At 39.2% G+C, this 21,743-nt stretch overlaps 1 protein-coding gene across 1 annotated transcript in view; it reads right to left on the reverse strand.

The window, feature by feature from the left end:
* ZNF280D (zinc finger protein 280D) overlaps positions 1 to 21,743 on the reverse strand; it is a 222,862-nt gene that overhangs the window by 127,500 nt on the left and 73,619 nt on the right. The gene's annotated exons all lie outside the window — the stretch shown is intronic.

Raw genomic sequence — 21,743 nt, forward strand, 5'->3', positions numbered from 1 at the left:
ACCATCAACCTATAGGGATTTATATCCAGCAACTGGACCCTGTGGCACGGGGCTATCTCCCATGCCTTACAGCCATTACCGCCACTGCCCTTTTGGTTAAGGCCAAATCCCACACTCAGAAAATCACTGTGGGATCCCCTTGAACCATTTTTGTACCTCATGCTGTGTAAGCCTTCCTGAATTCTCATTACACTCAAAATTTTTCAGTCAGCAGCCTCACCTCCTATAAAATCCTTTTGTTAACTGCTCCTCACATAACTCTTTCATGTTGTCATAACCTTAACCCTGCTACTCTTCTCCCCTAAATGCTCCCTAAATGCTAAATGCTGATGGATCACCTCCTGACTCCTCGTGATGATCTGCAGGAAACTCCTTTGGGTAATGATGACTTCTCACAGTTTACTGATGTTTCCTATTTAAAGGTGACAGTGGCAAATACTGTGCTGGATGTGCTATTGCTACTCCTTTTGATATCATTGAGGCAGCACCTTTACCCAATGGCCACATCAGCCCAACAGGCTTTTAAAAAGATTTTTAAAAGGCTGAATTATATGCTCTTACATGGGCTTGTACTTTAAGCCAAGGCAAAACTGCCAATATTTATACTGATAGTAGATATGCTTTCAGAGTAGCTCATGATGTTCAAATGTTGTGGAAGCGTTTCCCTGATGATTAGTGATGTTGAGCATCTTTTCATGTGCCTATTGGCCATCTGTATATCTTCTTTGGAGAAGTGTCTGTTTATTTCCTCTGCCCATTTTTTGATTGGGTTGTTTGTTTTTTTGTTATTCAGTTGTGTGTGTTCTTTATATATTATGGAGATTAATCCCTTGTCAGATATATGGTTTGCAAATATATTTTCCCAGCTGGTGGGTTCCCTATTCATTTTGATCCTGGTTTCATTTGCCTTGTAGAAGCTCTTTAATCTGATGAAGTCCCACTTGTTTATTTTTTCTTTTGTTTCCCTTGTCTGAGTAGACATGGAATTCAAAAAGATGCCTTTATGGCTGATGGTGAGTAGTGTACTACCTATATTTTCCTCCAGGACTTTTATATTTTCAGGTCTCACCTTCGGGTCTCTGATCCATTTTGAGTTAATTTTTGTGTATGGTGAAAGAAGATGGTCTACTTTCATTCTTTTGCAAGTGGCTGTCCAGTTTTCTCGGCACCATTTATTGGAGAGACTTTCCTTTCTCCACTGTATGCCCTTAGCTCCTTTGTCAAAGATTAGCTGGCCACAGATATGAGGTTTTATTTCTGGACTTTCAATTCTGTTCCATTGATCTGTGTGTCTGTTTTCGTACCAGTACCAGGCTTTTTAAATTACTATCGCCTTGTAGTACATTTTGAAGTCCGGGATTGTGATGCCTCCAGCCTTGTTCTTCTTTTTCATGATTGCTTTAGCTATACAGGGTCTTTTGTTGCCCCATATGAATGTCAGTATTCTTTGTTCTATTTCTGTGAAGAATGTCCTTGGGATTCTGATTCAGATTGCATTGAATCTGTAGATTGCTTTAGGTAGTATGGACATTTTAACTATGTTTATTCTTCCAATCCAAGTGCATGGAATATTTTTCCATTTGTTTATGTCATCATTGATTTCACTCAATAATGTCTTATAGTTTTCATTGTATAGGTCTTTCACTTCCTTGGTTAAATTTACTCCTAGATATTTTATTCGTTTTGTCGCAGTTGTAAATGGGGTTGTCTTCTTGAGTTCTCTTTCTGTTAGTTCGTTGTTGGTATATAGAAATGCAACTGATTTCTGTAAGTTGATTTTGTACCCTGCCACTGGGCTGTAGTTGTTGATTATTTCTAATAGTTTTCCAATGGATTCTTTAGGGTTTTCTATATATAAGATCATGTCATCTGTGAACAGCGAGAGTTTCACTTCTTCATTGCCTATTTGGATTACTTTTATTCCTTTTTCTTGCCTAATTGCTCTGGCCAGAACCTCCAGTACTGTGTTGAATAAGAGTGGCGAGAGTGGGCACCCTTGTCTCATCCCTGTTTTCAGAGGGCTGGCTTTCAGTTTTTCCCCATTGAGTATGATGTTGGCTGTGGGTTTGTCATATATGGCCTTTATTATGTTAAGGTACTTTCCTTCTATACCCATTTAGTTGAGAGTTTTTATCATAAATGGATGTTGAATCTTGTCAAAAGCCTTCTCTGCATCTATCGAGATGATCACATGGTTTTTATTCCTCGTTTTGTTAATGTGGTGTATCACATTGATTGATTTGCAGATGTCAAACCGTCCCTGTGTCCCTGCTATAAATCTCACTTGATCATGGTTTCTGATCTTTTTAATGTATTTCTGTATTTGGTTTGCCAATATTTTTTTGTGGATTTTTGCATCTATGTTCATCAGGGATATCAGTCTGTAGTTTTCTTTCTTAGTATTGTCTTTGCCTGGCTTTGGTAACAGGGTGATGTTGGCCTCATAGAATGTGTTGGAAAGTGTTCCATCTTCCTCTATTTTTTGGAATAGTTTGAGAAGGATAGGTATTAAGTCTTCTTTGAATGTTTGGTAAAATTCTCCAGAGAAGCCATCTGGTCCTGGACTTTTATTTTTGGGGAGGTTTTTGATTACTGTTTCAATCTCTTTACTTGTGATTTGTCTATTCAGGTTCTCTATTTCTTCTTGATTCATTTTTGGGAGATTGTATGAGTCTAGGAATTTATCTATTTCTTCTAGATTGTCCAATTTGTTGGCATAGAGTTTCTCATAATATTCTCTTATAATCTTTTGTATTTCTGTGGTATCTGTTGTAATTTCTCCTTTTTCATTTCTAATTTTATTTATTTGAGCCTTCTCTCTTTTTTTCTTGGTGAGTCTGGCTGTTTGTCAATTTTTTTTATCTTCTCAAAGACCCAGCTCTTTGTTTCATTGATCCTTTCTACTGTTTTTTTAATTTCAATTTCATTTATTTCTGCTCTGATTTTTATTATTTCCCTCCTCCTGCTGACTTTAGGCTTTGTTTGTTCTTCTTTTTCTAATTCTGTTAGGCGTAGTTTGAGGTTGCTTATTTGGGCTTTTTCTTGTTTGTTAAGGTGGGCCTGTATTGCTATGAGTTTCCCTCTCAGGACTGCTTTTGCTGCATCCCATATGAGTTGGTACGGTGTATTTTCATTTTCATTTGTCTCCAGATATGGTTTGATTTCTCCTTTAATCTCCTCAATGATCCATTGTTTGTTTAGTAGCATGTTGTTGAGTCTCCACAGCTTTGTCACTTTCCTGGTTTTTTCCTTGTAGTTGATTTCTAACTTCATGGCATTATCGTCTGAAAAGATAATTGTTATGATGTCAATCTTCTTAAATTTATATAAGCATTCCTTTTTTCCCAACATATGGTCTATTCTTGAGAATATTCCATGCGCGCTTGAGAAGAATATGTAATCTGTTGTGTTTGGATGGAGTGCTCTGTATATGTCTATTAAGTCCATCTCATCTAGATTTTGTTTAGGTCTATTATTTCCTTATTTATTTTCTGGCTGGATGATCTGTCCACTGATGAGAGTGAGGTGTTAAGATCCCCTACTATTATTGTGTTATTGTTAATATCTCCTTTTAGGTTTGTTAATAGTTGCTTTATGTACCTTGGTGCTCCTGTATTGGGTGCATATATATTTAAAAGTGATATGTCTTCTTGGTGGAGTGTCCCTTTTATCATTACATATTGCCCCTCTTTGTCTCTCATTACCTGTTTTATCTTGAAGTCAACTTTGTCTAATATAAGTATGGCAACATCTGCTTTCTTTTGTTTGCCATTGGCTTGGAATATTGTCTTCCCTTCTTTCACTCTGAGCCTGTGTTTGTCTTTAGAGCTGAGATGTGTTTCCTGGAGGCAGCATATTGTTGGGTCTTGTTTTTTAATCCATCCCACCACTCTGTGTCTTTTGATTGGAGAGTTCAGTCCATTTACATTTAGGGTAATTATTGATATATGGGGGTTTGTTGTTGTTGTTTTATTGCTGTTTTTCCAGTTCTTTTGTATTTCTTTTGTTTCTTGTCCCATGTGTTTCGGACTACCAGTTTAGTTTGGTAGTTCTGTATGGGGGTTTTAATTTTCTCTTTCTTTATTGTGTGTGATTCTATTCTGATTATTTGGTTAGTGGTTACCATGAGGTTTGTATAAAAAATCTCGTGGATGTGATAGTCCATTTTTTGATGGCCTTTTATTCCCTTAGACTAAGTTGATTCAATCCCTTTCCTCTTCCCCTTCTACATTATTGTTGTCACAACTTATTCCTTCTTGTGTTGTGAGTTCGTGTTTAACATGATGAGGTTATATTTATGATTGGTGCTTACTTTCCCTTGATCTTTGGTTTTATAATTAAGTGTTTGCTAATCTATTTTGATAGAGGACTGCAGTTTTTCTGGTTTTGTCGACCTGTTTTCCTCCTTGTTCACAACTTTGAATCCCTTTCTCTTTTTTTCCTCAGGGATGAGGGCCCTCTTGAGCCCTTCTTGTAGTGGGAGTCTTGTGGCAATGAACTCCCTTAGCTTTTGTTTATCTGGGATAGTTATTATTTCTCCATCATATCTGAAGGATATTTTTGCTGGATAGAGTATTCTTGGCTGAAAGTTTTTGTCCTTCAGAATTTTGAATATATCATTCTACTCTCTCCTAGCCTGTAAAGTTTCTGTCGAGAAATCGGCTGAGAGCCTGATAGGAAATCCTTTGTATGTTATTTTTATTTATTTATTTTTTTTGTCTAGCTGCCCTTAATATTTTTCTTTGTTGTTGACTTTTGCCAGCTTTACTACTATGTGCCTTAGGGAGGGTCTTTCGTGTTGATATATTTAGGAGATCTATTTATTTCATTCACTGGTATTTCCAGCTCCTTCCCCAGGTTTGGGAAGTTCTCAGATATTATTTCTTTGAACAAGTTCTCTGCTCCTTTTTCCCTCTCTTCTCCCTCTAGAATACCTATAATTCTTATATTGGATTTCCTAACTGAGTCGGATATTTCTCGGAGAGTTTCTTCATTTCTTCTTAGTCTTAGTTCTCTTTCCTCCTCCATCTGGAGCATTTCTGCATTGCTGTCCTTAATATTGCTAATTCTTTCCTCAATATTGTCAGCTCTGATGCTTAAGGCTTCCAGATTTGTCTTTATCTCCTCTATTGTGTTTTTCCTCTCTAAGATTTCTTTTTGTGTGTGTGTGTGTGAGAGGACAATCAGCCCTAAGGTAACATCTGTGCTAATCCTCCTCTTTTTGCTGAGGAAGACTGGCTCTGAGCTAACATCTATTGCCAATCCTCCTCCTTTTTTTTTTCCCCAAAGACCCAGCAGATAGTTGTATGTCATAGTTGCACATCCTTCTAGTTGCTGTATGTGGGAAGCGGCCTCAGCATGGCCAGAGAAACAGTGTGTCAGTGCGCGCCCAGGATCCAAACCCGGGCCGCCAGTAGCGGAGCACCTGCACTTAACCGCTAGGCCACGGGGTCGGCCCTCTAAGATTTCTGATTGGTGTTTTTTTAATAGTTTCAATCTCTTTTGTGAAGAAACTCCTGATTTCATTGAATTGTCTGTCTGTGTTTTCTTGTATTTCATTAAGCTTTTTTATGATGGCTATTTTGAACTCTCTGTCCTTAAGGTTATACATTTCTGTGCTTTCCAGGTTGACTTCTGGGTGCTTGTCATTTTCCTTTTGGTCTGGCAGTTTAATATATTTTTGCATGGTGCCTGTCAGTGTTGGCTTACTTTTCCTCAGAGTGAAAATATATGGTCGCAGTTTCCTCTTGCTGCTGCTGGGTGGGGGTCAAGGCTGTGTATTCTGGCCCACCTCAATCCATGGGCACTCTTGTTGGCCCCTGGCTGATCTGAGGCATGGCTGAGTGCAGGCTGGTGGGGGGAAAGCGTGGGAACAGCTGGAGCTGGAGTGTGAGAACAGCTGAGATTGGAGCACAGCTAAGCCAAAGCAGCTGGGGCTTGGGTGCAGGTGGGTTGAAGCAGCTGCAGCTGAAGTGCTGCTGGGCCAAAGAAGCAGGAGCTGGAGTGCCACTAGGCTGAAGAAGCTGGAACTGGAGTGCGCTGGGCCAAAGAAGGAAGAGCTGCAGCGCTGCTGGGCCAAAGAAGCTGCAATTGGTGTGCGCTGGGCCAAAGAAGCTGGAAGTGGAGTGCACTGGGCCAAAGAAGCTGGAACTGGAGTGCGCTTGGCCGAAGAAGGAGGAGCTGGAGCACTGCTGGGCTGAAGAAGCTGGAACTGGAGTGCGCTGGGCTGAAGAAGGAAGAGCTGGAGCACTGCTGGGCCAAAGAAGCTGGAACTGGAGTGTGCTGGGCCGAAGCCGCTGGAACCAAGTCAGCTGGAGCCTCAGTACAGGCCAAGCTGAAGCAGCTGGAGCCAGGGGGAGGGGGTTGGTCAAGCTGAAGGAGCTGGGGGCGGGGCATGGTGGAACCAGGGAAGCTGGGCTGTGGCATGGTGGGTCCTGAGCTGCCGTTGCCTCTGGTGCGGGGGCACAGGCTCACCCTGCTGCTGCTTGGGCCTGGGCATCTAGGGGCCACTGCCTGTGGGGCTTGGGCACAGTCATGCTGCCCCTGCTGGTGGGGCCTGTGTACCTGGGGGCCGCTGCTTCTGGGGACAGGGCTGAGCTGAAGCGCTGCTGTGCTGAAGCGCTGGTCAGGTGGGCCAGGTAGGGGAGGGGCTCTTACTTTCTCCTCCCAGATCTCAGAGGTTTCTTGCCTTGCTGTCACTCTCTGCTCTCCTGAGGGGCTAGCTTTTTGAAACTACCCTCGCAACAGTTCCACTCCCTCTATAGGGGAATCCCCTCAGGCTGTGAGGGATCTTGTAGAGTGCCGTTTTTCACGTGGCAAGCCGCCCCTCCCCTCCTCTGAGAGCTGCATGGTCTCAGTCTCTGGGTCGCAGTCCTTGGGGAAGGAAAGGAGCTCCTCTTACCTCCTTCCACTTACTCTGGGGATTCCAACACCTCAGTCCTCGGGCGTATGGCTGCCTGGGTGCCTCAGACATCCTTTGTATTCTGTGAATAGCTTCTGTTGGAATATGAATGTCCTTTTTGTTGTGTCTTAGAGGGGGAGAGTTCAATGGGGGAAGCTCACTCCACCATGATGCTGACATCACTCCCCTCTTAGCAACTTTCAAATATGCAATGCAGTATTATTAACTATAGTCACCATGCTTTACATGATATCCCCATGACTTATTTATTTTATAACTGGAAGTTTGTACTTTTGACCCCCTTCACCCATTTGCCCACCCCCTACCTCTGTTCTCTGTATCTATGAGCTTGGTTTTTTTGTTTGCTTGTTTTTTGTTTGCTTGTTTGTTTTTAGATTCCACATATAAGTAAGATCATACAATATTTTTCTTTTTCTTTTTCTTTTTCTTTTTCTGTCTGACATATTTCACTCAGCATAATGCCCTCAAGGTCCATCCATGTTGTCACAAATGGCAAGGTTTCCTTGTTTTTTATGGCTGAATAATATTCCATTGTGTATATATACATATATATATATATATATATATATATATATATATATATATACACCACATCTTCTTTATCCATTCATCCATTGATGAACACTTAGATTGTTTCCACATCTTGGCTATTATAAATAATGCTGCAATGAACATGGAAGTGCAGATATCTTTTTGAGTTAGTGTTTTCATTTTCTTCAGATACATATCCAGAAGTGGAATTGCTGGGCCATATTGTAGTTCTATTCTTAATTTTTTGAGGAGCCTCCATACTGTTTTCCATAGTCTCTGCAACAATTTACATTCCCACTGACAGTGCACAATTGGTTCTTTTTTCTCCAAATCCTCACCAATACTTGCTATTTCTTGTCGTTTTTTATAATAGGCATTCTAACAGGTGTGAGGTGATAGCTCATTGTGGCTTTGATTTGCATTTCCTTGATGATTAGTAATATTGAGTACTTTTTCATGTACCTGTTGGCCATTTGAATAGCTTCTGCAGAAAAATGTCTATTCAGGTCTTTTGCCCATTTTCTTATTGGATTATTTGTTTTGTTTTGTTTTTACTATTGGGTTGTATGAGTTCCTTATATATTTTTGATATTAACCCCTTATCAGACATATGATTTGCAAATATTTTCCCCCATTCCGTAGGTTGCCTTTTTGTTTTGCTGATCATTTATTTTGCTGTGCAGAAGCTTTTTAGTTTGATGTAGTTCCACTTGTTTATATTTGCTTTTATTCTTATGCTTTAGGTGTCATATCCAAAAAATCATTGCCAAGACCAATGTCCAAGAGCTTTTTTCCTATGTTTTCTTCCAGGAGTTTTATGGTTTCAGGTCTTGCATTTAAGCCTTTAATCCATTTTGCGTTATTTTTTGTGAATGGTACAAGATAGGGGGTCTAGTTTCATTCTTTTCAATGTGAACATCCAATTTTTCCAGCACCATTTATTGAAGAGACTTTGCTCCATTGAGTATTCTTGGCTCCCTTGTCAAATATTAGTTGACGATACATGCATGGGTTTATTTCCGGGCTCGCAATTCTGTTCCATTGGTCTACCTGTCTGTCCTTATACCAGTATCATATTGTTCAGATTACTATAGCTTTGTAATATTGTTTGAAATCAGGAAGCATGATGCTTCCAGCTTTGTTCTTCTTTATCAGGATTGCTTTTGCTATTCAGGGTCTTTTGTGGTTCCAAAAGAATTTTAGGAGTTTTTTCTACTTCTGTGAAAAATGAAACTGAAATCTTGTTAGAAATTGGGTAGTATGGATAAGTTAACGATATTACTTCTTCCAATTCAAGAACACGAGATATCTTTCCATTTATTTGTGTCTTCGATTTCTTTCATCAATGTCTTTTAGTTTTCAGTGTACAGATCTTTCACCCCCATTGTTAAGTTTATTCCTAAGTATTTTGTTGTTTTTGATGCCATTGTAAATGTGATTGTTTTCTTCATTTCTTTTTTTCAGATAATTCATTGTTAGTGTATAGAAATGCTACTGATTTTTTTTTTTTCGGAGAAAGATTTGCCCTGAGCTAACATCTGTTGCCAATATTCCTCTTTTTGCTTAAGGAAGATTCACCCTAAGCTAACATCTATGCCAATCTTCCTCTATTTTTTTGTATGGGGGTCACCACCACATCATGGCCACCAACAAGTGGTGTAGGTCCTCACCTGGGAACCGAACCTTGGCCACTGAAGCAGAGCATGCCGAACTTAATCACTAGGCCACGGGGCCAGCCTACTACTGATTTTTGTATGTTGATTTTGTATCCTCCAACTTTACTGAATTCATTGATTAGATCTAACAGTTTTTTCATGGAGTCATTAGGATTTTCTCTATATATACAAAATCAAGTCATGTGCAAACAGAGATGATTTTACTGCTTTCTTTCCAATTTTATTTCTTTTTCTTGCCTGATTGCTTTGGCTAGGACTACTAGTACTAGGGTTGAATAGGTGTGATGAGGGTGGGCACCCTTGTCTCATGCCTGATCTTAGAGGGAAAGCTTTCAATCTTTCACCATTGAATATGATGTGAGCTGTGGGCTTGTCATATATGGCATTTATTATACTGAGGTATAATCCTTCTATACTCAATTTGTTGATAATTTTTATCATAAACAGATGTTTAATTTTGTCAAATGCTTTTTCTGCATCTATCGAGATGATCATATGATTTTTATTCTTCATTTTATTAATATGGTATATCACATTTATTGATTTGCATATGTTGAACCATCCTGGCATCCAGGGATAAATCCCACTTGATCATGGTGTATGATCCTTTTATTATTTTTTTTTTTAAGTGTTTTAGGGTTTTTTTTTTTCATGGACTCGTCTCATTCCATAATGTGATGTTAGCCTTTCTCTCTTTTTTTTTTTAATTTTTTGTTTGTTGCAGTAACATTGGTTTATAACATTGTATAAATTTCAGGTGTACATCATTATACCTCTATTTCTGCATAGATTACATCATGTTCACCACCCAAATACTAATTACAACCCATCACCACACACATGTGCCGAATTATCCCTTTTGCCCTCCTCCCTCCCCCCTTCCCCTCTGGTAACCACCAATCCAATCTCTGTCTCTATGTGTTTGTTTGTTTATTGTTGTTGTTATCTACTACTTAATGAAGGAAATCATACGGTATTTGACCTTCTCCCCCTGACTTATTTCACGTTGCATAATACCCTCAATGTCCATCCATGTTGTCGCAAATGGCTGGATTTCATCATTTCTTATGGCTAAGTAGTATTCCATTGTGTATATATGCCACATCTTCTTTATCCATTCGTCCCTTGATGGGCACTTAGGTTGCTTCCAAGTCTTGGCTATTGTGAATAACACTGCAATGAACACAGGGGTGCACGTATCTTTATGCATTTGTGTTTTCAAGTTCTTTGGATAAATATCCAGCAGTGGAATAGCTGGATCATATTGTAGTTCTATCCTTGATTTTTTGAGGAATCTCCATACTGTTTTCCATAGTGGCTGCACCAGTTTGCACTCCCACCAGCAGTGTATGAGAGTTCCCTTCTCTCCACATCCTCTCCAACACATGTTGTTTCCTGTCTTGTTAATTATAGCCATTCTGACGGGCGTGAGGTGATATCTCATTGTAGTTTTGACTTGCATTTCCCTGATAGTTAATGATTTTGAACATCTTTTCATGTGCCTGTTGGCCATCTGTATATCTTCTTTGGAGAAATGTCTGTTCAGGTCTTTTGCCCATTTTTTAATTGGGTTGTTAGTTTTTTTGTTTTTGAGATGCATCAGTTCTTTGTATATTTTGGAGATTAAGCCCTTATCAGATGTATGGTTTGCAAATATCTTCTCCCAATTGTTAGGTTGTCTTTTCGTTTTGTTGATGGTTTCCTTTGCTGTGCAGAAGCTTTTTAGTTTGATGTAGTCCCATTTGTTTACTTTTTCTATTGTTTCTCTTGCCCAGTCAGAGATGGTACTTGAAAATATGTTGCTAAGACTGATGTTGAAGAGCATACTGCCTATGTTTTCTTCTAGAAGTTTCATAGTTTCAGGTCTCACATTCAAGTCTTTAATCCATTTGGAGTTAATTTTTGTGTGTGGTGTAAGGTAAGGGTCTACTTACATTTTTTTGCATGTGGCTGTCCAGTTTTCCCAACACCATTTGTTGAAGAGACTTTCTTTTCCCCATTGTATGTTCTTGGCTCCTTTGTCAAAGATTAGCTGTCCATAGATGTGTGGGTTTATTTCTGGGCTTTCGATTCTATTCCATTGATCTGTGTGTCTGTTTTTGTGCCACTACCATGCTGTTTTGGTTACTATAGCTTTGTAGTATATTTTGAAATCAGGGAGTGTGATACCTCCAGCTTTGTTCTTTTTTCTCAGGATTCCTTTATTATTCGGGGTCTTTTGTTGTTCCAAATAAATTTTAGGATTCTTTGTTCTATTTCTGTGAAAAATGTTGTTGGAACTTTGATAGGGATTGCATCGAATCTGTAGATTGGTTTAGGAAGTATGGACATCTTAACTATGTTAATTCTTCCAATCCAAGAGCACGGAATATTTTTCCATTTCTTTGTGTCTTCTTCAATTTCTTTCAGCAATGTTTTATAGTTTTCGGTGTACAGCTCTTTCACCTCTTTGGTTAAGTTTATTCCTAGGTATTTTATTCTTTTTGTTGCAATTGTAAATGGGATGGTATTCTTAATTTCTCTTTCTGCTACTTTGTTGTTAGTGTATAGAAATGCAACTGATTTTTGTATGTTGATTTTGTATCCTGCAACTTTCCCATATTCGTTTATTACTTCTAAAAGTTTTCTGGTGGATTCTTTAGGGTTTTCTGTATATAAAATCATGTCATCTGCAAATAGTGACAGTTTCACTTCTTCCTTTCCAATTTGGATCCGTTTTATTTCTTTCTCTCACCTGATTGCTCTGGCTAGGACTTCCAGTACTATGTTAAATAGGAGTGGTGACAGTGGGCATCCTTGTCTGGTTCCTGTTCTTAGAGGGATGGCTTTCAGTTTTTCACCATTGAGGATGATATTAGCTGTGGGTTTCTCATATATGGTCTTTATTATGTTGAGGTACTTTCCTTCTATACCCATTTTTTTCAGAGTTTTTATCGTAAATGGATGCTGTGTCTTGTCAAATGCTTTCTCTGCATCTATTGAGATGATCATGTGATTTTTATTCTTCATTTTATTAATGTGGTGTATCACGTTGATTGATTTGCGAATGTTAAACCATCCCTGCATACCTGGAATAAATCCCACTTGATCGTGATGTATAATCTTTTTAACGTATTGTTGTATGCGATTTGCTAGTATTTTCTTGAGGATTTTTGCATCAATGTTCATCAGTGATATTAGCCTGTAGTTTTCTTTTTTGTGTTGTCCTTGTCTGGTTTTGGTATCAGAGTAATGTCGGCTTCATAGAATGAGTTAAGGAGCTTCCCCCCCTCCTCAATTTTTTGGAAGAGTTTGAGAAGGATAGGTATTAAGTCTTCTTTGAATGTTTGGTAGAATTCACCAGGGAAGCCGTCTGGTCCTGGACTTTTATTTTGGGGGAGGTTTTTGATTACTGTTTCAATCTCCTTACTAGTGATTGGTCTATTCAAATTCTCTACTTCTTCTTGATCCAGTTTTGGAAGGTTGTATGATTCTAAGATTTTATCCATTTCTTCCAGATTGTCGAATTGGTTGGCATATAGCTTTTCATAGTATTCTCTTATAATCTTTTGTATTTCTGAGGTGTCTGTTGTAATTTCTCCTCTTTCATTTCTGATTTTACTTATTTGTGCCTTCTCTCTTTTTTCTTGGTGAGTCTAGCTAAAGGTTTGTCAATTTTGTTGATCTTTTCAAAGAACCAGCTCTTGGTTTTATTAATTTTTTCTATTTTTTTTTTTTTTTGGTCTCTATTTCTTTTATTTCTGCTCTGATTTTTACTATTTCCCTTCTTCTACTGATTTTGGGCTTGGTTTATTCTTCTTTTTCCAATTCCTTTAGGTGCATTGTTAGATTGTTTATTTGAGATTTTTCTTGTTTGTTGAGACAGGCCTGTATTGCTATAAACTTCCCTCTTAGAACCGCTTTTGCTGTATCCCATAAATTTTGGCATGTCATATTTTCATTTTCATTTGTCTCCAGGTATTTTTTAATTTCTTCTTTGATTTCTTTGTTGACCCCGTCGTTGTTCAGTAGCATTTTGTTTTATCTCCACGTATTTGTGGTTTTTCTGATTTTCTTCCTATAGTTGATTTCTAGTTTCATACCGTTGTGGTCAGAAAAGATGCTTGGTATTATTTCAATCTTCCTAAATTTAGGGAGACTTGTTTTGTGGCCTAATATGTGATCAATCCTGGAGAATGTTCCATGTGCATTTGAAAAGAACGTGTATTCTTCAGTTTTTGGATGGAATGCTCTGTATATATCTACTAGGTCCATCTGTTCTAGTGCATCATTTAAGGCCAATGTTTCCTTATTGATCTTCTGTTTGGATGATCTATCCGTTGGTGTAAGTGGAGCGTTAAAGTCCCCTACTATTATTGTGTTACTGTCTATTTCTGTTTTTATGTCTGTTAATAATTGCTTTATATATTTAGGTGCACCCACATTGGGTGTATAGATATTTACAAGTGTTATATCCTCTTGTTGGATTGTTCCCTTGATCATTATGTAATGCCCTTCTTTGTCTCTTTTTACAGTTTTTGTTTTAAAGTCTATTTTGTCTGATATGAGTACTGCTACCCCAGCTTTCTTTTCATTGCCATTTTCCATCCCTTCACTTTCAGTTTGTGAGTGTCTTTAGGTCTGAAGTGTGTCTCTTGTATGCAGCATATATATGGGTCTTGTTTTTTTATCCAATCAGCCACCCTATGCCTTTTAATTGGAGCATTTAATCCATTGACGTTTAAAGTAGCTATTGATAAGTATGTACTTACTGCCATTTTTTAACTTTTTTTTTCTCAGTGTTTTAGTAGTCCTTCTCTGTTCCTTCCTTCTTCTATACAGAATTGATGGTCTCTTTAGTTTGGCCTCTGTCTGAAAGCTCTACTCTTTAACTCCCCTCCTCCCTCCTTTTATGTTTTTGATATCATATCTAACCTCTTTTTTGTGCATTTGTATCCATTACCCTCTTATCATGGAAATAGATAATTTTTCCTATTTGTGGTCTTCTCTTTTCCCCTTAAATCAGTCCCTTTAACATTTCTTGTAACACTGGTTTCTTGGTGACAAACTCCTTTAATTTTTGCTTGTCTGGGAAATTTTTGATCTCTCCTTCCATTTTGAATGATAACCTTGCTGGGTAGAGTATTCTTGGCTGTAAGTTTTTTCCTTTTAGCACTTTAAATATATCATGCCATTCTCTTCTAGCCTGTAAGGTTTCCGCTGAGAAGTCAGCTGATAGCCTTATGGGGTTTCCTTTGTATGTAACTTGACTTTCTCTTGCGGCTTTTAGGATTCTCTCTTTATCTTTAATTCTGGACATTTTGATTATGATGTGTCTTGGTGTGGGCCTCTTTGGGTTTATCTTGTTTGGGGCTCTCTGTGCTTCCTGTACCTGGATGTCTGTTTCCTTCCTTAGGTTAGGGAACTTTTCTTCTATTGTTTCTTGAAATAGATTCTCTGCCCCTTTGTCTCACTCTTCTCCTTCTGGGACACCTATAACACGGATGTTAGTGTGCTTGATGTTGTCCCAGAGCTCTCTTAGACTGTCCTCACTCTTTTTAATTCTTTTCTCTTTTACCTGTTCAGCTTGGGTAATTTCTTCTAGTCTTTCATCCAGCTCACAGATCCGTACTTCTGTATCCTCTACTCTGCTTTTGAGTCCCTCTAGTGAATTTTTCATTTCCAGTATTATATTCTTCATTTCTGATTGGTTCTTTTTTATATCTTCCATTTCTTTATTGACATTCTCACTGAGTTCATCTATTCTCCCCAGATCAGTGAGCATCCTTAACACTCTTTGTTTGAACTCTCTGTTGGGTAGGTTGCTCAATTCTGTTTCACTAATTTCCTTTTCTGGAGTTTTGTCCTGTTCCCTTACTTGGAATGTATTCCTTTGCCTCCTCATTTTGCCTCTTTCCCTGTGCTTGTGACTATGTATTAGGTAGGTCAGCTACGTCTCCTGCTCTTGGATAGGTGACCTTATGTAAGTGATGGCTTAGGAGGCCTGCCGTGTGCTTTCCTCAGTTCTCAATGTTCCAGGGGTGACCCTTATGTGGGCTACGTGTGTCCTTCTGTTGTGGCCTGTTAGCTCTCCCTGTAGGTGCCCAGGGAGGCCAAGTTATGCTCCTGGCCAGCTGTTGTAACGCTCAGCTGCTTGTAGTTGTTGTGGGCCCTTTAGTCTCTTTATCAGGTGTGGGGAGCCCCAGCACAGTTGGCTGCAAGTTCTAATATCACATTTGTGTTGCAGTATTTCTTTTAAGTGAGTAGGCCCCCAGCGTGGCAGGTTGTTAGGCTCAGGGCCTTACAATTGCTATAAGCCTCCAACCTTTAAGTCTCTTGTCAGCTCTCTGAGGATTGCAGCTGGGTGGGGCTGGCCTCAGGCACAGGAGCACCCAATTGTTTCAGGCTTTGGAAGGTGGGGCAAACCCCCTATGTGGGTCTTTGAGAAGCACAAGTCTTCTGCAGCTGACAAGCCCTGCTGCCCACAGGTCCACATACACAGTCAACACAGTCCTGCCCCGTGTGCACGCCCCGACCTCCCAAAGTGGACCCAGTCTCTCCACGGCGGGAGCCCCACACACTCCACCACTGCCCCACACTCTCCACCCGCTCCTTGTGCACGCCCTGCCCCACTGAAGTCAGCTCAGTTGCCAGGCTGCAGAAAATCCAGTCACCAATCTATGCAGGCCCACAAGTTGCCTGAGGGCTTGTTGTTGGGTGAGGCCAGTCTCTAGGGTGGGCTGCCTGCCCTGGCTGAGCTGGATTAAATTGGTGCTCTAGCAGGTGGGGCAGACCCTGGGCTAGCAGGCCCCAGAGGGAACTCCAATGGCTTCTGTGTCAGCACGCCCACACCAGACCACAACAATGGCCGCCGCCACTGTCCCAGTCCCTGGAGAGGTCTCACCTCTCACCGAGATGCACTCAGGGCCTATTAGGTGAGTCTCTTTTCACCAAAGCACTGTGCACCTTTCTTTCTGGTGATTTTAGGATGCTTTCTGAAATGGGTGAGTTTGCGCATGGGCTCTTTAAGAGCCGGTTTTAATGTCTTTGTGAACCAGCTTTTCTGGTGGTACTCCCCAATGTTTTAGTAGCAGGCAAAGTCAGATATTATGCCACTCGTCTCGATTGTGCTGGGTCCACAAAATGCCCACAGCGGGGGCGCTCCCCGGCTCATGGCCCCTCGCCTCCAGGGAGGGCTGCGTACCTTTGGGCTGCTCCCGGGCGGCCATGAGGCGCTGCGGCTTGTGAAGGTGGCGTTTTTCCTCTCCAGAAGGGAGTTTCTGCCTCTTCTACCTCAATTAGGATTGTCCTTTGTTGCAGGAGTTCCTCTTATCCAGTTTTCAGTTCTGTCTCAGGGGTAATTTTTCCACGAGTAGTTGTAAATTTGCTGTGTCTGCGGGAGGAGGTGAGTTCAGAGTCTGCCTGCACCGCCATCTTGACTTCTCCACCTCTGATCCTTTTAATGTACTGTTGAATTTGGTTTGCTAGTATTTTGCTGAGAACTTTTGCATCTGTATTCATCAGGGATAATGTCCTGTAGTTTTATTTTCTTGTAGTGTCCTTATCTGGCTTTGGTATCAGGGTAATGCTGGTCTCATGAAATGAGTCTGAGAGTGGTCCTATCTCTTTACTTTTTGGGGAGAATTTGAGAATTGATCTTAATTCTTCTTTAAATGTTTGGTAAAATTCACCAGTGAAAGCATCTAGTCCTGGGCTTTTCTTTCATGAGTTTTTGATTACCAATTCAGTCTCCTTACTCTTTATTGGTCTGCTCAAATTTTCTATTTCTTTATGATTTAGTGTTAGTAGGTTGTTATGTTTCTAGACATAAAATATTTCTATGTTATCCATTTCTTCTAGGTTGTCCAGTTTGTTGGCATATAGTTGTCTCTTATGATCCTTTGTGTTGTGGTATCAGGTGTAATGTCTCCCCTTTCATTTATAACATTATTTTGGGGTCTTCTCTCTTTTCTTTTTCTTGGTTAGTCTAGCTAAAGTTTTGCCAATTTTGTTTGTCTTTTCAAAGAACCAGCTTTTAGTTTTGCTAATGTTTTCTACTGTTTTTCTGTTGTCTATTTTATTTATTTCTCCTCTAATCTTTATTATTTCCTTCCTTCTGCTAACTTTGGGCTTAGTTTGTTCTTCTTTTTCTAGTTTCTTGAGGTGTAAAGTTAGGATGTTTATTTGAGATCTTTCTTTTTTCTTTTTTGTTGTGAAGAAGATCAGCCCTGAGCTAACTTTCATGCTAATCCTCCTCTTTTTGCTGAGGAAGACCAGCTCTGAGCTAACATCCATTGCCAATCCTCCTCCTTTTTTTTCCCCAAAGCCCCAGTAGATAGTTGTATGTCATAGTCGCACATCCTTCTAGTTGCTGTATGTGGGACGCGGCCTCAGCATGGCCAGAGAAGTTGTGCGTCAGTGCGCGGCCAGATTCAAACCCGGGCCGCCAGTAGCGGAGTGTGCGCACTTAACCGCTAAGCCATGGGGCCAGCCCTAGATCTTTCTTTTTTCTTGATGTATGCATTTTTCACTATAAACATCTTCCCTCTTAGAACTGCTTTTGCTGCATCCCACAAGTTTTGGTATGTTGCATTTCCATTTTCATTTGTCTCAAGATATTATTTTAGTTCCTTTTTGATTGCTTCTTTGATCCATTGGTTGTTCAGGAGTGTGTTGTTTAACTTCCATATATTTGTGAATTTTCCAGCTTTCTTCCTGTTATTGATTTCATACTATTGTGGTCAGAAAAGATACTTGAGGGCCGGCCCCGTGGCTTAGCGGTTGGGTGCCCGCGCTTCGCTGCTGGCGGCCTGGGTTCGGATCCCGGGCGAGCACCGACGCGTGGCTTCTATGGCCATGCTGAGGCCGCGTCCCATGTACAGCGACTGGAAGGATGTGCAGCTATGGCATACAACTATCTACTGGGGCTTTGGGGGAAAAAATAAATAAATAAAATTATAAAAAAAAAAAAAAAAGAAAAGATACTTGGTATGATTTCAATCTTCCTAAATTTGCTAAGCCTTCTTTTGTGGCCTAACATCTGATATATCCTGGAAAATGATCTGTGTGCTCTTGAGAAGAATGTGTATTCTGCTGCTGTTGGATGGAATGTTCTGTATATGTCTGTTAAGTCCATTTGGTATATAACATTGTTTAAATCCACTGTTTCCTTATTGGTTCTCTGTCTGATCTATCCATTGTTGAGAGTGGGGTATTAAAGTCCTCAACTATTATTGTATTACTGCTTATTTCTCTTTTTAGTTCTGTTAATATTTCCTTTATATACTTAGGTGCTCTGATGTTGAGCAGATTTAGATAATTTAGATAATTAGTGTTTTAAAATGTATCTATGCAATGCTTTGTTTCAAAAAAGAAAGTATATAAAGATACAAGCAATATGGCAAAATTGAATAAGTTAAAAATAAGAAAATGAATCAAAAGGGAAGGAAGGTTAGGAAAGTTTCATATTGTTCTAATGCAAAAAGCAAACCAATTTCTTGGGAAAGCAAAACTATGCTTGAATTCAAACCACAAAATAATTTCTCTATTGGGTCATCATAGGCAAGATTCTACGTATGGTATGCCTTAATCCGGGAGTAGATTTCAGTGTATCCAGGGAAGTGGATGAATTACAAATCCTTTAGGTATTCCTCCTTAGGGTTTCTTTCATCTGAGCTTTAAAAAAATAGTGAACAGTTCTGAATTGGAGATTAATCCCCCTGGGAAATACCTAGAATACAGCTATTCATTGTCACTAATTAAGTACAGAGCCTTATGTTTTAATAATCAGCAGAGCTGGGGGTAGCATTGACCTTTTCTGGTGAATATTAAATCATGCAAAAAACTTCCTGGATAGAAAGTCACTCCACCTGGTACTTGGAGTTTCGCCAAAGAAATAAAGTACTAGGAATAAGGATGAGATTGTCTTCAGAAAGCAATTTGTGTCCCCTCTAAATTACAGACAAATGGGTAACGGATGTTCTAGAGTTTCACACCATAAAGCATGGCAGCAATAATTTTGGTTTGGAAAATGTTAAATACCACCATCACACCTTGCCATTAAAAGTTTTTTCTACTAGAATATTCATAGAGTATCAAGAAGTAAGTACTGTAAATTTCTTATGGAATAGCCCACCTGAAACTTGCCTGCTTTTTGAATATAATATTGGTCCAAGATGGCCAGAGTTGCAATTTATCAAGTATGAAAGTGACATTTTAAATGACATATCTGATAAGAAACACATAAGTGAAACTTCTAATTTTCATAGCACAAAGGAAGCAGTATTTTAAAAATGGAATAGCCCATGTTGCAAATATTTGAGAGCTATAGTGAGATGGCCAGGTCATTCGAAGTGAGATTCTTCATCAGTTCTGGAACATCCTTGGTCATTATTTCAAGTACTGCCCCTGTTGCATTCTCTTCTTCCTTTCCTTTTGGAAATCTGATTAAATGATTATTAGATCTCCTTGTCTTCTTCCATGTCTTCTAACTTTTCTTCAATATTTCCCATCATTTTTGTCTATCTGTGCTGCATTTCTGCATAATTTCTTCTAAAATATCTTCTAATTTGCTGTTATATTTATCCACTCATTTTTAAATTTCATATATTGTATTCATTTCTATACAATATTGTTGGTTGTTTTTCAAATATGATCAGTCACTTTTTAGAGTATTCTGATATTTTTATTTTGTTTTTTCTTTCTTTAAATATAGTAAGCCAGGTTTTAAAAATAATCTCTGTCTGATAATTCCAATATCTGCTATATTTTGTTTCTTTTTTTTTTCTCCTGGGATCTTTTCCTTGTGTGTGTGTGCATGCATGTGTGTGTTTTACTGTGCACTACTTATTGTCCCTAAAATATTGTGTGAAAGAATTCTTTGAGGTCTAGGATGAATGTTCCTTGTTTCAGACAGGATTTTCTTCTACCAGTTCAAGACCAAATTATCCAAGTTCATGGCTTCATGTTCCCTAGACCATACAAATCCAGGTCTGTAATTCTTTTATTTATTTTTGTTGTTGTTGTGGTGGTGGTGGTTTTTTTTGTGTGTGTGTGAGGAAGATCAGCCCTGAGCTAATATCCGTGCTAATCCTCTTCTTTTTGCTGAGGAAGACCAGCCCTGAGCTAACGTCTATTGCCAATCCTCCTCCTTTTTTCCCCCAAAGCCCCAGTAGATAGTTGTATGTCATAGTTGCACATCCTTCTAGTTGCTGTATGTGGACGCGGCCTCAGCATGGCTGGAGAAGCGGTGCGTCGGTGCACGCCATGGATCTGAACCCGGGCCGCCAGTAGCGGAGCGCACGCAGTTAACCGCTAAGCCATGGGGCCGGCCAGGTCTGTAATTCTTGAAGAGGGTGAGCCCACAGCCACAACTTCTCAGCAATGAGTTTTTCTTCTTTTCTTTTTACATCTGTTCTTCTCTGTGCCAAGGCAACATTCCCTTTGGTTCCCCGGGTGTATGAGAGGGTAGGCATATTTCAGGTTTTCTTTTACTCTGAGGGTGACAGAGCTTCAGTGGGGAAGGGGTCATCTGTTAGGCTTCCCACCCTGGGCAGGCCCTGGGTGTTGACTTCTGATTCCTCCATGTGTGGGACTGCTAAAACCAAACCCTAAATCTGCCCAGATCAACAAGTTCCTTCAGAGTAAAAGCATTCTCAATGCATCAGTGCTCTGCTTATCTCTCCAGATTCGAGTGGTTTTTTTTTTCGGACTTTGGCCTATAGTTTCCTTACTACCTTGACGGCTCTACAATGCTTTTAAGAAAAAATATTAATAATATTCCCAATATTTTTAGATTTCTTTGGCAGGAAGATTGAGAACAGAAATAGAATATTTAACTTTAAAAGGAAGAGAGATTTTCTTTTCTTCTAATGCCTGTGTCTGGTTTTGGTATCAGAGTAATGCTGGCCTCACAAAGTTGGGAAATATTCCCTCCTCTTCAGCTTTTTGACAGAGTTTGTGTAGAATTGGTATTATTTTCTTCCTTAAATGTTTGGTAGAATTTATCAGGGAAGCCATCTGAGATTGGATTTTTCTTTGTGGGAAACTTTTTAATTATAAATTCAGTTTATTTAATAGATATACATATATTTAAGTTATCTATTTCTTCTTGGAAGACCTTTGGCAGTCTCTGTCTTTCAAAGAATCTGTCCACTTCATCTAAGTTGTCAGATTTATTGGTATAAAGTTGTTCATAATATTCTTTTTATCCTTTTAACATCTGAAGAATCTGTATTGATGTCCCCTCTCTCATTCCAGATTTTGTTAATTTGTGTCTCCTCTGTTTTTTTCTTTTTCTAATCAGTCTGGCTAAAGCTTTATTAATTCTTCTTGAATTTTCCCAGAAAAACAACTTTTCATAGATTTCTTCTCTTGTTTTTCTGTTTTCTATTTCAGTGGTTTCTGCTCTGGTCTGTATTATTTCCTTTCTGCTGCTTACTTGACTTTCTCTTCTTTTTCCAGTTTCTTATGGTGAAAGCTGAGGTCATTGAATTGAGACCTTTTTTATTTTCTGAAATAGACATGTAGTGCTATCAATTTCTAAGTATAGATTTAGCTCTATCTAACAAATTTGATTTGTTGTGTTTTCATTTTCATTCAGTTCAAAATACTTTCCTTCAGTTCAAATCCCTCTT

Source organism: Ceratotherium simum, chromosome 3 (genome assembly GCF_057802395.1).
Source record: "Ceratotherium simum simum isolate JZ-2026a chromosome 3, ASM5780239v1, whole genome shotgun sequence".
Lineage (NCBI taxonomy): Eukaryota > Metazoa > Chordata > Mammalia > Perissodactyla > Rhinocerotidae > Ceratotherium > Ceratotherium simum.